This window comes from Cryptomeria japonica, chromosome 3, assembly GCF_030272615.1.
Source record: "Cryptomeria japonica chromosome 3, Sugi_1.0, whole genome shotgun sequence".
Classification (NCBI taxonomy): Eukaryota; Viridiplantae; Streptophyta; class Pinopsida; order Cupressales; family Cupressaceae; genus Cryptomeria; species Cryptomeria japonica.
Window position 1 is genome coordinate 704068511 of NC_081407.1, and position 19201 is coordinate 704087711.

Here is a 19201-nt window from a genome sequence, read left to right on the forward strand (position 1 = left end):
TTTGCATTTCATATAGTTGCACCTGCATTACCACATATAAGCATTTCATACATACATATAGATATCACATCCTGCACACAACACCTGTCAGCACAATTTACATTTGCATTATCATATTCATCTGCATTTTATACATTCACATTTGCATCATGCATACACATTAAAAACATAAAAGAACAAAAATATGGCATTGCATCATATACAGATTTGCATCTATAGCATAAAACAAACATCACATAAGAACATCTCATCATATAGGTACGCATGCATATAGCTGCTGCAAAGATGAATCATCTCATATATATAATCAAAAAGTTTCATGACACAATGATGTCAAAATCATATGGCTACAAAAAGCACCCGCAGGTGTCTACAATACAAAAAATGGTATAATATTGATATATAGGGAGCCCTCTACGGCTATGATGAACTCCCTCCCTCGGAGCTGCCTGGCCTCGATTGAATCTGAGCCCCTAAAGGACCCACCCCAGGATCATCCCTCATGTCTCCTCTATCTGGTGGTGGTGGAGGACCCATAACCCCACCACTTGATGCTTGTCTCCTCCGGCTCCCTCTTCTAGCTCTCGCTGTATGCGACAGTCTATGGAAGCTCCTCGCTCGCTGATCTGCTGACACTGCACCATAGTAGAGATCTCGCCAGTAGGCAACCTCCTCCCCTGCCCATAGGACATAAGCATATCCTACCCTTGTATCCTCCGCTGCCTGTCTCCCGGCCCTTAGTGCTGTCTCAGCCTCTGTATAGCACTGGATAGCCTGATCTCGCTCCCACTCAGTATCTCTGAGCCTTGTCCTGAGCTGATCCCTCTCCCTCTCCAGCTCCTGGATCTCATCTGCCTGGCCCTGGCAGATCTCCCTCAGCTCTAGCAGCTCATCCTCCACTGGGTTAGCCCCCTCCACCTCTGCCTGTGGCTCCCCCTGTACAGGTACCTGCCCCTATGCCTGTACCTGTACCTGTACTGGTGCCTATACTGGTACCTGTCTCTGTCCCTGTCTCTGTATCTGTACCTACCTGGGACCCTGTGCTACTGGCACCTGTAGCGGCAATCCACCGCGATCCCTCACTACTCGAGCCTGCCTCTCCTCGCCACCCTACCTCCGAGGTGCAACCCTCCTCTCTCCAACTACTCCCCTCCTCCTCCATCGACCTTTGCCCCCATTACCTCCACCGTCATCATCATCCCCACCCTCATCTCCATCCAATGCCTCTCCCGGATTCGTCAAGCGTGGGAAGGGATGCGTTGCCCAGTAAGGTGTGTACTCGGCATCCATGTCGGCGTCCTTGATCTTTGGCCACATGTCCCAAGGTAGGGGCATCATCTCTACTAGCTGTGTCACTGCCTGATCATATGACAGCAAAGGCCCAAACTGTGCCTAATCTCTGACCGTCCGGACATACATGTCGAAGCCCCGTGGCATCCTCTGAATCCTGCCAAACTATCGGCCAACCCTGTCCACAAGCTATCTCTCTAGCACATAGGACATCCGCCCAATCAGGTACCTGCTTTGGAAGGTGTAGGGAAGCTCAACTGCATCCCCCTCCCACTGCTTGTAGCCCAGGTATGGTCTCCATATGACCACATCAATATCATCTATCACTCCCCGCCAATGCTCTAGTCTGCCAATCCATGGCTGCGATGTGATCATGTCATACAAATGAACAAAATTGTGTCCATGTCTCTTGCCCTTGAAGTGTATCAGTTGGGTAACTGGCAGATGCTCATAGGCCCATACCTGCAGCAATGTCACTCCGCAGCCCAATCCTACGGATCCATGATACACAAACTGATGTAGCTCATAATACAAGTGTGCCAGCACACACGGTCACCAGGCATATCTAGTGTGTTGTGTCACCAGTGTCTCTAGTGCTCCTCCCCAGCCCACAACCAACCCTTGTGTCGTCCTATCTAGACACAGGAACCCACTGTCGCGTCGTAAATTGTACGCACTTGCTAGGGTGGTACAATTTCACACCTAGTTTAGCACCCGCCTTGGTGCATTTTGCATTGCATTTCCCCTTTAGCACTTAATTAATTAAATTAATTAGGTCTAAAGTTCTATTTTATCATCTCCTATATCATAAAGTTGGGCCCTTTTCATTAAAGTGTTCCCCTTTCATTTTATTCTTCCAATACATCATTTAATCAAAAACCCTAATTAGGTCCTATTTTGAACTTGGGGGCTTGATTTTGGGGGTCAAAACATCTCAAAATCAGCTGTAACTTCGGGATTCTCTCTAAAATCATCATATCCGACGGCCCTGAAAATTTGGTGAAAAGTTGTCGGGACCATGGCGCCCGGCGTGCACATGGTCCCGGACATTTTTCCTGAAATTTTAGGAGCACGACCCAATCATAAAATAAAGCTTAACCCCAAGAAATTGGCGGGAGATTCAATCTCTAGGTCGGCCAAAAGTTGGAATTAAGACCTAGGGTTTCATATATAAGAGCTCTCTTTCTTCATTTGAAAGGATTCGAATTTTGGCTTTCAAGGACCTTCTATGCAGCGAAAGAGCAGATCTTTGAAGATTTCAACAACATTCAACATCCCTCTATCAAGCATTTATCAATTTCATTCATCCATTTAGGGCTTGGAAGACATTGAAGAACAATAGGAGATCACCGACTGAAGATTGGCTTGTACCCCTCCCTTGGGGTTGGGTATGATTTCATGTTGTTTTCATGTCTTTGCATAAGCTTCAATATATCACTTATTCATGCTTTAGATCACTTTGCATCTTGATTTAGAGCATTTACATTATCATTTACAAGCAATTAGGGTTTACTTTCTAGGTTGCTCTAGTTTGCTTTCTTGCATTTAAGGACCTTGCACACACACTAGGTCTGCACACACAATACATTTTACAATACAACTTGGCTATTCGTGGAGGTGGAAATCACTGAAGTGGGGGTTTGACTAAGGCAAAACCCTATATAGCCACCCACCACACCTTTTCAGATATAAGTACAGGTTGCGGAATTCGGACGACGCCGCAAGTTACAGATCTGGAAGAAGCAGACGGAGACCGAACTTCACACCAAATCTCAGAGCAAAAGACCAGGACAGGGGCGTGGGGCGCCTTGGTCCTGCCAGGATAGGGGCGCTGGGCACCCTGGTCCCTGGGACAGGGGCGCTGGGTGCCCTGGTCCTTCTGACAGCAGTTTTCGGCATTTTTGACAGCTTTGCAAAACAGCAGTTTCCGGCGCAGTTTCAGGGGCAGAATCAGGACAGTGGCGCCCGCGCCCCCGTCCTGAACATTTTCAGTCAGATTTTGACTCTGTGTACACATTTGCATTCTTATCTTGTCCTTGTGTTTACAGCTTTCCATCATTTAAGTTCAATTCTGCAATCTTGTTATTAGTTCATACTTGCACTTTGGGGTTAGGAATTGAACTTGCATCATTTCATCTTTCAATTACAACAAAGGAATAGAAATCCTAATAGGTAGCCTGTGGCTCTCTCTTCCACAAAAAGAAGTAGCCAATTGTGTGATACCTCTAGGCTCTTTCGTATTCCACAAATGTGTGATTGAAAGTGAGATTAGGGCATGTTTGCTTAGTGTCACTTTTTCTCCCACACACCCACTGATCACTCCTCCTATCACTGCCGACAATGCCAATCCTGTGGCTGTCATGGTATCCCATGCCACGTGTCCTGCCCTCATCTCCAGTCTTGGGTCCTGGAATACTCATCTAAGGGCCTCCCTGTCTCCATCTCGATCGTATGGGATCAGCTCCCCATCGATTGGTATCCTCAGTATCCTATATACATCCTCTAGGGTGACTATCATCTCACCCATCGGCAAATGAAAAGTGCAAGTCTCGGAGTGCCATCTCTCCACCAACACAGTCAACAGTCCCATGTTTGCTCAAAACTCAGGCACATACAAAACATGTCTCAATCCCATCTCCTCGATGGTAGCTCTGTCGTCGAATGACAACTCAGGTCGCAACCTCTGAGTAGACAGGAATCTCTCGTAACTCTAGCATCGGCAAATACTCCTACAGTCAAGCAAATCAATCATGTCAGTCATCGTGGCATTCACTGTTCATCACAAAATGCTACTTGTTATCTAAATGCATCTGGCCATCTATCCTAGTGACACTCACTGTTCATCACAAAGTGTTGCTTCTATCCTAGTGGTACTCCCTGTTCATCACAAAGTGTTACTCACATTTGCACTCCTTGTTCATCACAAAGTGCTGCACATATTCTAGTACTCCTTGTTCATCACAAAGTACTCTATCTTGGTACTCACTGTTCATCAAAAAGTTCCTTGATTTATCCTAGTCTTCCCTAGAGGACTTTCTTGAGTGTATCCTCTCAGCAGCTTATCCAATCGACATCATATGTTCATCACAGAACTGCCGATTTGACCTAGAAGATACAACTTTACACTTTTTAAAATGCAAACGTGCTTACCTGACATAAACGCACTTAAAGACTACACAGACGCGCCAGGAAAACACAGATGCGCTTGAAAAACACAGACGTGCCTATGCTCTGTACAGACGCGCCTGGGCGACACAGACATGCCTTCTTGGCACAAACATGCCTGCACATCACAGATGCGGCCGCAATTGACACAGACGCGGGTTCAGACGTAGATGCGCCTAGTGAGCACAGACACGCCTGGCACCAACGCAGACGTGCCTGGGCCTTTTTTTATACTTTTTGGACCCTAGTCTAAGCACATTTATTACCCTACCTACTATGCATTAATGACAAAATTGAATGCGTCAAAGTACGATGAGGTTTCGTGGTACTTACCGGCTCCTCTGCCGCTACTGGCATTTGGAATTGGCGAACACGGTCGAATCTGTGAATGAAAGCTATCGCTGCTGACTGCTGCTGCTCTATTTTCACTCTGCTATATGCTCACGTGGATGTGTAGATGACAATGAGGATGTATTTCCCCCGTGGTCTATCTTATAGCCTACCCTACCCCTAGCCCTCATTTCTCGAGTCAGTCTTCATTATCCCGTGACTCTGTCGCTTTATCCTGTTAGTCCATTCTAGCCTCTCTTTCTTATCGAGAGATTGTCTGCAATCTTTTTAAACATTTTCATCCAATCTCTTGAGGGGGCATATTATTCCCATCTTGGGGCAACTTTGTATCAGTTCATCTTATCTTCTTTGAAACAGCGCGACAAGCCACATTGTCTCAAAGAGGGGCAAAATGTAGACACCTAAAATTGTCATATCTAATTAAATAAATATTTTATTTATTTAATTATCTAAGCTTAATTCTTCTATTAATTAAATAAATCTTTATTTATTTAATTAATTCATTTATCCTCTTCTAGCCTTATTTCTCATTTAAATAAATACATTTATTTATTTAAATTATCCTTTTCCTAAATTAAATAAATATTTTATTTATTTAATTATCCCACTTCTTCTATTAATTAAATAAATCTTTATTTATTTAATTAAGTCATTAACCTTTTCTACCCATGACACATGTCATTCATCTCTTAATTCATACACTACCTACCCCTTTCATTATTTTATTATTTCTTTTACCTACCCTCTAATCATAGCCGATTTCCTTTTACACCTCTCAATCTTATCCCTCCATTTCATATTGTGTCTTCTATATAAGGAGATGCTTCCTTCATTATCAAACCCTAATGACTGAGCCTAATGAATCAATTTATGCAATTGACTACACTACGATCCTAGTTGCAACCACATTCTGTTCTTTGTTGAGCTCTTATGCATATAAAATCTGAGAGCAAATATATCAAGCAAGATCAATGGAGATAGGAAGAATGGAGATCAAAACCCTATTGGACATGTGATGGTATAATCTTTGTGATTTCATTTGATTTGCATTGTCTTAGGTAATCTTCATATGTTATGGTGGATCTTTGTTGTTGTTAGGCTAGGGTTTTGTGGTTGAATTCATTTAGCCTTTCAATATCGTTATTATTGTTATCCATTTTCACCATATACAGTAACTAATTTGAAAATGATATGCCACTAAAAATGAGATGCAACTAATTGTTTTTGAGTATCCTCATTCTGCATTTTTCATCCGATATAGCCACATGTTGTTTGCTTTTGATATATGTATCATCATTGAGCATGGATTGATCTTTGGAGATGTTGAAAATTCATACAAGCATAACGGTATAATTGAACCATGATAACTTGAGAAAAATTTACAAGATGTTTGATTTTGCAAGATAGCACAAGTATCAAGGTATAATTGAACCAGGACGACCAGAGTGTAGATTGCGTATAAACAGACAAGATTAAACCATTTGTATGCGTAAAGTGGATTCATGTCTTTAGTGATATGTTGTGAATCACGCCTCGATACAAATATCTACACAGTACAAATGATTGTCTCACAGACAGAAGACTAAGAAAATATTGGAGTTTCTCGATGTTCTCTAGCTTGGAAGCATTGTTGAGAAAAGTTAGAGAATCCAATAATTCAAAAAGTTAAATGCAAAAATAGTCAAGACTTTATGCAAAATGCAACATTTGGTACTTCAAAAAATAATTCATCGTATTTCTCTTGTGAATCTTTTATCGATCGATGTTTTGATTTGGGTTTGTGTAAGTTTTTGTTTGTTGGACATGATGCTCTGAGTTTTGCAAATAGTCTTGACGGTTTGAACATGCTTGTAAGTTTTGACGGTTATTGTCCCTAGCTAAGTGTACCTCTCGATGCGGGTATGTATAGTGATTACCAAGCCATGGTAAAATGTGGTGAAAGGATAGATGAATAAATCAGGATAGTTGCTACGCTAAGAATGTCCTAAATGGATATTTGCTAAGTGTTGGGCGATGGCCAATAGTGTTTCACTGCAGAGATAAGGATGTGGATATAGATAAAGGAGCTGTCCTTTCACAATAGCGCCTATTACCAGGTTTTCACCAGTTGCTTTTATTGTACCTTTTTCTTTGCTTTTCCTTGATTTATTTTTTTTTTTTGATTTTTTGATTTTTTGATTTTTTTTGACTTTTTTCGTGCATTAGACTACTCAAGTGTAGTATTTCTTCAGATGAATTCTGTTAGTTGGTTCGTCAAGGATATCTCCTTCTAAAGTTGTTAGCTGATAAGCACCTGATCCATAGACTGATATGATCACATAGGGACCTAATCAGTTTGGTTCAAATTTCCCTTTCTTTTCTCGAGCTTGTTGCTTTCTTGGATTTTCCTTAAGGACTAGGTCACCAACTTTAAAATTCCTAGGAATTACTTTGTGGTTGTAGCTTCAGCACATACGTTGCTGATATGCTTTGAGATGAGTGTAGGCACGTTGGCGTCTTTCATCTAATAGTTCAAGTTCTTGTAGTCGGTTGACTCGATACTCTTCATCTGGGATTAAGCCTTTTAGAGAGACTCTGAGAGATGAAATTTCTACCTCCAGGGGTAAAATAGCTTCTAATCCATAGACCAATGAGAAAGGTGTTGCTGCTATAGGTGTGCGGATGCTATTTCTGTATGCCCAAAGTGCTAGATTGAGTTGCACATGCCAATCTTTGCCTGCATCATTCATTGTTTTCTTTAGGATTTTCAAGATTGTTTTGTTGGATGCTTCTGCCTAACCATTCCCCTGTGGGTAGTAAGGTGCAGAGAAACGATGTTGGATTTTGAATTTTTCACATAGCTCTCGTACGTCTTGGTTTTTGAAAGGTCATCCATTATCTGTAATGATGGAGCTTGGAGTACCATATCTGCAGATTAGATAGTTAAGGATAAAAGAGGCAATTTGTTTTCCAATTACTGTGGTCATGGGGACTGCTTCTATCCACTTGGTAAAGTGTTTTGTTGCGGTTATAATGAACTTGTGTCCATTTGATGAGGAAGGATGAATTTTGCCGACTAAATCCAGTCCCCACTGACAAAAGGGCCAAGATGTTGTAAATGGCTACAGTTCCTGTGCTGGTGCATGTATCATATTGCCATGGATCTAGCATTTAGGACACTTCTTGGCAAAATGATAAGAGTCTTTTTCCATTGTTGGCCAGTAATATCCCATTCGTAAAAGATTTTTAGCAAGAGTTGTTCCACTTGAATGTGTACCACAGATACCTTTGTGAAGCTCATGTAAAGCAGAGTCAGATTCATTACGATCAAGGCAATGAAGAAGTGTACCATCTAGACCTCGATGGTACAAAGTATCAATAGTAAGGGTATAACGGGTGGCGTGTCAGATAAAATTACATTTTTGGTTGCGGGATTGGTCAACGGGTAGGATATCATTTTTTAGATAATCATATATCAGTCCATACATGGGTGAGTCTGAACTAGTCAAGGCATAGATAACATGAGATTCAGAGTGGTCATAGGCTGGGGAGAACAGTTGCTCTACCAAAAATTCATAACGACTCTATTGTTCTAGAATTTGTAGTAATGAAGCGATAGTAGCCATTGCATCGGCTACTTTTTTGTTTAACCTTGGCATCTGCTTGAAGGTGATGTGAACAAAATACTATTTGAAGTCATCCACCATTCTCTTGTAGGGTAGCAGTTTATCATCTTTTATTTGATAGTCATTGTTGATTTGATTGACGACTAGTTGTGAGTCTCCGTAGACCTTTAACTCTGTGATTTTCCATTCTACGACCCTTTTGATGCCTATAACTAATGCCTCATATTCAACCACATTATTTGTGCATGGAAACATAAGCCTATATGATCTTGGTATAGTGTGTCCTTCAGGAGTGATGAATAGAATGCCAGCACCTGAGCCATGTTGTGTGTAGGATCCGTCAAAGTATAGGGTCCATTGTTTGGTAGAAATAGCAAGAACGCCCCTATCCAGAAATTCAATATCCATAGTTTGTTTTCCTGGTAGTGGTGCTTCAGCTAGTTGATCTGCAATTAATTGTCCTTTGATAGCTCTTCATTCTGTGTAATGGATATCAAATTCACTGAGAATCATGACCCATTTAGCTAATCTACCTATAAGAGCTGCTTTACTAAGTAGATATTTAAGAGGATCAATTTTGGCCACTAGCTTAATTGTGTGGGCTAGCATATAATGTCGAAACTTTTGAGAAGCGAAGACTATTGTTAGACAAGCCTTCTTAATGAATGTATAGTTGAGTTCATATCCATTCAATGTCCTGTTGATATAGTATATAGCTCGTTCCTTTCCTTGTTGATCTTCTTGTGCCAATAGTGCCCCCAGTGATATATCTGTTGTTGAAAAATAGAGAATGAGTGGCTTTCCTGCTATTGGTGGTATTAGAACGGGTGGGTTCATTAGATACAGTTTGATTTGATAGAAAGATTCTGTACACTTGGCTTCCCATCTGAATGATACATTTTTAAGTAGCAAGTGATTGAATGGTAAACTTTTATTGGCTAGTTGAGCGATGAATCACCTGATTGATTGGAGCCGTCCTTGTAGAGATCTGAGTTGGCTGATGTTCTTTGGTGGTGGTATCTCCATAATGGCTTGTACCTTTGCTGGATCCACTTCAATACCTTTGGCCGAGACTATGTATCCTAGTAACTTGCCTAATGTAACCCCGAAGACACACTTCTTAGGGTTGAGCCTGACTTGGAATTTCTCCAATCGATCAAAAATGTTTTCTAAGATGCTTAGATGTTCAGCTCTGGTGAAGGATTTAGCTAGTAAATCATCCACATAGTTTTCCATGAAGGTATGCATCATATCATGGAATATTGTTGTCATGGCTCTTTGATAAGTTGCCCCTGCATTCTTTAAGCCAAAAGGCATAACATTCCAACAGTACGTTCCGCAAGGACAAGTAAACGATGTTCTATCTTGATCTTCGGGGGCTATTTTTATTTGATTATAGCCTCAAAAACTGTCCATTAGTGAGAGCATTGCATGGCCCGCTGTGAGGTCTACAATTATGTCGATACTGGGCAAAGGAAAGCCATCCTTTGGATAGGCTTTGTTGACATCTCTGAGGCCAGTACATATTTTGATACTGCCATCTGGTTTTGATATTGGTACTATGTTGGAAATCCATTCTGCATAGTTGATGGGTCGAATGAATCCAACATCTAATAGATTCTTTAGTTTAGCTTTGACCATGAGTGCTACATGGGGATTCATTTTTCTCAGTTTTTGCTTGATGGGTTTAACTCCTGGAGAAATGGACAAGTGATGCATGATTAAGTGTGGATCAATTTCGGGCATATCTCCATATGACCAAGCAAAGTTGATTTGCTTTTCTTTAAAAAAGGTGATAAATGCTGATTTTTCTTCCTTTGTGAGAGATTCTGCCAGGTGTATGTTTTGGACTGCTTCTGTAGTACCAATGTTGATTGATTGAGTGGGCTATGGGTGATCGCTCATGAAAATGTTCAGGAAGAGTGTCAAGTCTCCCATCTTTAGGTGCCTTAAAAAGGTTTTCACCTTTAGATGCATCTTTTATTTTTACTTTTTTGTGATCCATAGCTGCCATTGACTGGTTTTCAGCCATGAATCCTTTATTTGGTTCTTTTTTGCGACTGAGAGACTTGGCACTCTCTTTGCAAACATCGTTACTTTGTTCACTGGTAGAGCCTATTTTTGGATTAATGGTACATAGATAGTGAATAATAGATTCATCATTTGGGAAAATGGGTATATTATGTATTTTGAGTTTGTCCCAATCGATGAGGTCAGGAAAGACAAGTGGTAAGGGATCATTTGGTGGATCAAGTTCTGTTATGGTAAGTGTCAAGACACAGGTTTCATCGTGATTGATTTTGGTTTCAAATGAGTCAAGGATTTCGTCGAGGTCTTTGATGGTATCATTTTCTGTATAGACTTGCTCATAATGTCGTTGCTCATTTGACGTGGCATCATAGATATTTTGTGGACCAAATTCAAGTGGCTGATACTCTGTGCTACATGCTTCTTTAGAAATGGGTGTATGATTGCTATTTTCTACAATATCATCAGGAATATTAGAATAGCTGCCTCATTCATATTCATTTGAATCAGTCTCAGAGGTATCATCCAAGATTTTATCAATGCTATGAACTCATATGTTGTATGGTGAGAATAGGTCCTTAATGATTGATACCAGCTTGATAGTTTTCTCTGCTTCTGTGTCGGATCCTGCTTCTACCTTTTGTATTTGCTCATATACTATTCCTCCTTGGGGTGGAATAATGGTATCAGGAGATGATGCTGGTTGTTTAGATATCGGTGCCTAAATATGAGCTACTGCTATAGATGTTTCTTTCTTGTGAATGATGAGCTTCCCCTGATGTTGATTCTTTTCCTGATGCTCACGTTCCTTACAGATTGTCTTAGCGGATTCAAATAATGCTTCTTGCCAGGATTCTTCTTTGTACTTCTTCTTTTCTTTCCACTGAGGTTTTGGAGTCTTGTGTGGTGTCTTTCTTGGTAGAAGAGTGAGTTTACAGCCTAATCCTATTTTGTCCCTATTGAGTTGTGAAGGAAGATCTATTGGTTCAGTGACTCCTTCTTTGCGTTTACCAATAGGTCCTTTACCATCGTATCCCATTTGTTGCATAATTAAGTAGCATTTTCCATATAGGTGTGTTGGTAAAACTATTTCTAGAGTAGTTTCTCTACTATCTTCTTCCTCATCTTTGTACAACTAGCTAAGGATGTCTTTTTCTTCTGATTTATGCGCTAGAGTGCCAAGTTGGATGAATGTGCCATCAAATTTTGTGATGGGCTGATTTGTTTGATGTGTTGATGTTGTAGGCAACCCATGAGATTTAGGTGATGTTGGTAAGTTAGCCAGACACATGGGTTCCAAAGAGTATTCTCCCATGCCTTGTTCTTTGATTATCAGTTTTTGCTTGAAATCTCTAAGTAATGATTCACACTTTGCTTGTTGAAGATCTGATGTTGAGGATTTCTGTTTTTCCCTATTATGGGGAACCAAACTGTCTTGGGTTGTCCCCATTGCATTGCAATGTTGAAATGGATTGTGATCAGGTGATATAGAAATTTCTTGTCCGTCATAGGGAAATTTGACACACTGGTGATATGTAGAAGGCACTGCTTGCATTTCATGTATCCAGGGTCGACCCAATAAAATATTGTATGTGAGGTCTATGTCTAAGACCTGGCACATAGTATCCTTTTGTACTGGTCCTACTTGAATGGGTAACATCACGGTTCCTTTAGATGACCTTTCTTCATCATCATATGCTTTTATGGTAATCTTTTTACGTGGATCAATAGAATCCTCAGAGAAGCCTAATGCACAGATAAGTTTTAAGGTACATATATTAAGTCCAGCTCCTCCATCTATCAAGACTTGTTTTACTCGGTGTTTATAGACTATGAATTCAATATGGAGAGGAGTGTTATGTGGATGGCTTAGTGAGATATTATCATGCTTTGAAAAAGTGAGATTAGTCGGCCCTGTCATATGAGCGACCATGGCTTGGAATTTGTCAGCATCCTGATCTTGAGGCACATTCATTTCTAATAAGGCTTGTTCCAATATGTCTTTGTGTTTTGGCTAAAGTTTTAGCAACTCTAGAATAGATATTTGAGTAGGAGTTTTGTGTAATTGGCTAACTAGATCATATTGAACCTTGGGTACTGTGTTTGCTATTGACATATGTCCTTTCAAGAAAGATTTTTGAGCTCTGGTTATTACGTTGACTGATTTGTGCTTATGTTGGTCTCGGAGAGTGATAACATTTATTTGATTGTCTGGAGCTGATATGTGATTGATAGTGTTATTGTAGATGTGGTTAATACGAGCTCCACATGTATCATTTGAGGTCAAAGCTCCATCCTTGTTGTAGTTGGGAAGAGGATTTTTAAAAGCTCCATGGTCACCATTTGTATTGAGACCATCCACTATTAGATCACCTCTATCAATCATGTCTTGAACAATGTTTTTCAATCTCATGCAATCATTTGTTTGATGACCTTTGGTGCGATGGAAATCACAAAAGTGTGAGTCATTCCACCAAGGTGGTTTGATTTGTAGTTCATAATTGCTGATTGCTGGTAATGAGATAACTTTATTCGCTAGGAGTTCTCTAAATGCCGACTCTAGTGATTGACCCAATGGTGTGTAGACACGCTTTTGAAAATTTGTGGTGTTACCTCGTGAATTGTTATTAGGTCCTTGATTTGTGTTAGTTTTTTGAGTGTTGTTGGTGTGGGCTTGACCTTGATTGGTATTCTATGTGCAAGTGTTAGTGTCTGGGTTAGCACCTTTGGGGTTCTTTGTAGCTTGAGGATTTCCTGATAATGCGAGCACTGGCTATTTAGATTTTGGATCATGTGATTCATTGCCTCCTTCGTTTCCATTGTTTTTGTTTCGAGTCTAGAATCTAGATTTGTCTAAGCTGTTGTTATTTTGGTTATTGTAGTTTGATGAACCTGTTCCTTCTTTGAAGAATTTGAGTGTTCCTTTCTTGACACATGCTTCCTCTACTTGAATGTCATTTTCAATTAGTTTAGCGAAAGATGGTATGCATTGGAGTTTGAGCTTGTAACTCATCTCACCATTTAAGTTATTGATGAAAATTTCCATTTTCTCCTTTTCAGGAATATCTCAAGGATATTGTGAAACCATACGTCGCCAACGTTGAAGGAAAACCATGAATGTTTCATTGTTTTTCTATTTTGTGTTACAGACATCTAGCATGGTGATAGCATGTTGAATATTATAGCAATATTGTGTTATGAATTTGTTGAGTAATTCATCAAATGATCTGACAGGAGGTGTGATCTTGGATAACCATTCCATTGTTTTCCCTCCCAAGCTTCTTGGGAACAATCTAATCAGATAGTTGTCATCATGAGAAAATTCAAGACTCATGGTACATAATTCTTTGACATGATCACGGGAATCGCTTTTTCCATCGTACTTGTCAAATTTAGGCACATCTGAGTTTGGAGGAAAAGGGATCATGTGTAATCTTTTGTCAAAGGGATAAGGACAAATTTCGTTTAATGAGTACCATATTGTTGTCCCTTGTTGCATATCTTGCATTTGTCTTTGTAACATTTGCATTTGTTGAGTAAGGGAAGCCAAAGGCACATTGTTTTTTCGAGGGGAGAGTTCTTCCCTTGCATTAATCCGAGGTTGAAATGGTGTGTGGAATGGGATGGTATGCTTGGGAATGTTTTGTTCAAGAATATCTTGTTCAGGGTCACGTGCATCCTCTTCGCTTTGTCTTTCTTGATATTCGTAATTTTGAGCTCTTGTTTGAAAAATATCTGGGTCAAGGTCCTCAGGAATTTTAACTCCTTTGCTTGTGAGCATGAGTAGGTATTTTTCTTTGTCATTTTCCATGAGTCTTTCTATAAGTTTTTGGAACGAAGCACTTTCTTGGCATTCCTGAAGAAGTTCTTCAGAAATTTCAGTATCCTCTAGTTGTGGACCTTCAAAAGGATTTGATAACCTTCGATTCATACTGGATTCTGTTTGTACCTCACTTTGCTTGCCTTGTTGAGAGAGGGTAACAGGCATTTTAATAGAAACTTTCTGTGACAAAGGGGATAAAATCCTCTTTGATATGTTGTTCAGGGGTTGGTGGTTCAAATCAGGGTGTGTTGTAAGTGATGCACTCGTCAGGAAAGAATGCAGGATTGATCTTTCCTCCTCAATTGATTTGTTGACTGAATGCGGACTTTGGCAGAATGCTCTAGTCTTCAAAGGCTCCTTATCAAACTCATTGGATTTGTTCTGGATATAGAGTTTGATGTGATGAAGGAATGTTCTATGAGATTTGAAGAGTTGACGATTGATGTATAAAAATTTATTTCTTTTGACAAATTTGGAAAAACTTGGTTGTTGTTTCTTCAACTTAGTGTTACGATAAATATTCTTTCTTCTCAGAATATGAGGATTAGTCATGCACAAATGATCAATGGTTTCCTTTGATTTTGTCTTGGATTCAGGTTATCTTGTTTTGGAGACTTCAAGTTTTACTTTATCAAAGTGAAGATTTAGATGCCCCTTCACGACAAAGTGTGTCAAATGATATGGAATATGAGCTTTCCCGATATGGAAACTTAATTTGACAACTCAGAGTTTTAAAACAAGGATGTTTTGAGATAAAAATCCATTTGTTTTAAGGACCTGTTTGATATTTGTGATGATGTTTCCCAATTTTGATAGGAGAGATATAGCTACCCTGTGACTAGTTTCAGATCCTTGACAACGTTGTTTGATGGAAACTATGCTTTGGAAATAACCTTTTATATTCTGTTTTTGGTATTCTGCTTTGACAAAGTTCAGGCTGATGAAATAAGGTTTCTAAAAATGTTCTCAAAATTTTCTAATTTGGCCTTTGTTTTGCCCCTTATTTTTCTGGTTTCTGTCATGCACTAAAACAAAGACATGATGCGCTACAAAAAGTTTTCAATGCGCTAAGGAAAAAACTCTACACGCTAAGCTACCCCCGATTACACGCTAACTGGTTTAGACTGTTTATTTTTTCTTTCCACTTTGCTCAAAAGGCCATGCGCTAGTATGTGCCTTCTACGTGCTAACTTATAAACCCTACGCGCTAGTTGACGATTTCTACGTGCTAAGCTGATGCTTCAACGCGCTAGGCTATTTTTTGGACGCGCTAACTGTTTAATGCTATTTCTAAATTTTGATAAAGCGCTACTATTAAAACTAGACGCGCTAAAGTGAAGGTTTGATGCGCTAAAAGATGAACCACATGCACTAAGAAGTTGTTCTCACGTGCTAGACTGTCCTGAAATTTGCCTTTGGTTGGTTTTTGCAATTTTTGGAATTTTGTTTTAAGTTTTTTAGTACTGATAGATGATTTTCTGAAGTAACAAATGTAAACACACTACCAAAGAGACAACCATTTTGCTTAATCTAACAATAAGTGTATGTTCTGCGAGGATGTGTTCAAATCCTCAATGTTTTAACAGGTTTGGATACAAATAATACACTTCAGAAAGACTCTTTATTGAAGGGTGATAAGTAATACCATAGCCCACTAGTCTCGATACTCCATCAGCTCAAACAGCCATGTCACCCCTAGAGGGCGCCCATTTTTTTTCCTTTTGTCAGAAATTAACTCAAAGTGAATTGCTTCAGAATTGAGTAGTTATCTTGGGAGATATATGGTGAGTAATCTTGGGGGCGGATTCTTCCCCACCCTTGCACTATGATATTACAAATGTCTGGTTACTGACACTACTTAAGGTTTCTATTTCTAAGGTTCGTAATCAGACTTCCTGTTCGGCCGTTAGTGATAAACTCCCTCAGGAGGCTTCCCAACCTTTAGAACAAAAGCTTTGCATATCTCGAGGATATTGGGGGAAGACTAATCACTGCGCACAACCGTTGAAAAGGACTTTCTTCACTTTCCACTTTTGATTATAGTGGATTGGAATACTTGGCGTCAAAGTCATTTCCCACTTAGGTCATTCCCCTCACACCGGCCATAAATGGCTTTAAGATTTGTGTTCAACCCCTTAGAAAGACAGGCCTTCTAAAGGATTTAAAATGCATGAAATGATTGAAAGCATAAGTGTAGTCTGGCTTTTTGATCACCCAGTTAAGGGGAGAGCATATACCTTCTACTTCCAAGATAAGGCAAACAAGTTGTTATTTTTATCCGTTCAATTCAATGATTTTCTAAAATCTATATGGAGATGCTGCTCCATGAAAACATGGCGTTCTTTTTTTATTTTCTTCAAAGCAATGATTATTTAGTCTAGGGAAAGAACCTGGTCAACAAAGCAAAACTTTGATTTGGTCAACAAAAGAAAATTGGAAAAGGGGAAGAACTTCCCTTTTTTATTGTAAACAAAAACTTTTAAGTGTGGTTCTTTTCCTTGCAAAATTTTTAAGATGAATCCTTTTATACACCAAAGGATGGTGAGGTTCTTTTTAAAGCTACTTTTGCCAAAAGGAAAGTTTGTTTTGTTCTTTTTATAGCCAAAAATAAAGTTTTTCTCCTATGAAAGCAAGAAATTTTTTTATTGTGGTTCTTTTTATAGCCCCAAAATAAAGTGATTTCAATTTTATCCAAACAAAAGTAAAAGAATCCCAAGCTTTAACTAACTTAACTAAGTTAGTAAAAAAAAAAATTCTTTGCAATTTTGTCAATAAAATCTAAGCTCCCCCTGCAAGAAAATGTTAAAACCCTGCAAAAGCCAGTCAAAATGTTAGAAACATTTTTGGATCTTGTGGATTTTTACAAGTCTAAGTTTTGGTTTGGTTACAATTTTTTTGTTTTGTCTTGGTCTGTGATGCGCTACAGAACAAACTATACATGCTACAATATGGTAGTGATGCGCTGCAAGATGACAGTGATGCGCTAGGCTCTTCTCAAGATGTGCTAAAATGATTTTCGGATGCACTACTCTAATTTTCTCCCGCACCAAGACCTACAGGAAAATATTAGTGGGATGATGCACTATAGTAATGACCTGACGAGCTACAAGATGGACCCAACGCACCGAACAGTGAGCGAGATGTGCTAGGCTGTTAACGAGATGTGCTAGGGAATGTTTCCCACACGTTGTTTCTTGTTTCCCACGTACCTGCAAAAAGGGTTAAATTCAAAAACTAATTTGATATATGGGGTCAGGCCCCACGGTAGGCACTAGAAATGTATGCGGGAAAAGCGGATCGATAGAATTGAAAATGTGAAAAATGAATCTCTAGGTAGACTTGTCCACACACCCACAGGACTTCTTGGTGCAAGCTATGGAGTCATGAAGTATGGCTCAATTTCCCAAGGTTGGTTCCATGGTTCTCTATCTCACAAGGTCCCTCAAACCAATTTCTATGCTCTTAGATCACTAGGCAAAGTGGTTTAGGGATGAAAAATGCAAGAATGAGGGATGCTTTAGTTGATTTTAAGATGAAATGTATCCTAAGATATGCATGATCTTACAAATGCAATAAATTAGATTATAAGATGACAAGATTAGTAGCAATACTATCCTAGCATGATATACTAGTCTATGATTAAGCTAAATGATAAGGAAAATACTCTAAACATGCATATTTAGATTAATTCCTATTGAAAAGAGAGGCTAAATGATTAGCATAAAATGAGATATTAAGCTTGCATGGATTTGAGTATAAGTGTGATGCTAAAGAATTGGATCTATGAATGGAGGAATGAGAGCTATATTTATAGCAAAAATAGGGCAATGGATGGCCAGGATTGGAAGGTTTAATCAAGGGTCAAGTTTGAAAGTTGGGAATCCATGTTTGCAATTTGCACCAATGAAATGGTGACAAATGTCAACATAAGACTGGTTGAGAGAAGGGGTTGGAGACATTAAATGCCTGAGAAAACCTCATGGTTACCTTAGGGGGTAAAAGTTAAGGTTAGGTTAAGGTTAGGTTAGGGTTATCCAATGGATAAAGGTTTTATCCAAAGGATAAACTCTTGTGCAAAGGATTAAGGATAACCATGGTCAAAGCAATAAATTCTTGATGAGACCCTTGGGTTATATGGAGGTTGAGTTTAGGGAAATTCTTTAATCATGCTAGAGGGTTGAGTTAACCATTAATGGTTTGGGAGACTTTCAAAGTTAAGTGGTTGAAGCCTTTAAGGGTTTCAAAGACTTTGAGGGTTTGAGAAGTGAATTCCCCTTACTTAGGGATGTGACAAAGTTTAGGATATGGGTTAGGCTAATTAGAAGTGATTAGAAGAGTCTAGAAGGGGGGTTAGGAATAGGGTTTAGGAAGCAAGTGGGAGATGTAGGATTTTGCAAGTGGATGGAGGGATAATAGGATTTTAATTGAATAAAATGAATTTAATTCAATTTGGTTGTAATTGGGGAAATTAAATAAATTAGATTTATTCAATTTAGGATAAACTATTTAATTAAATTTTAATTTAATTAAAAAGTGGATAGGGGATTTAATTGAATAAAATGATTTATCCTATTAAATGGTAAAAGAGATCTAGTGAATTTAATTTAAATAAATGGAGTAATTTACTTAATTAAATAGAGGAATGTGAATAATTCAATTAAATTGGATTTAATTAAATAGAGAAATGAACATAAGATATTCATTTAGGAATATGGTCATTTTTATACGTCTACAATACCCTACTGACGTGATCTCTCAAGTGCCCCGAGTCTAAAAAATTGTCAAACTTTGATGGATTGTTTCTTCAAATCCAAGATACATATGACTAATTTGTTTGAACCCATGGGGTCACGTGAGGCTCCTCTACAATGGCCTATCTTGGTTTTTGATGACTCGAAGCCATTTTCAATTGGTAGCATTTTTTCACGTACTGCAAAAA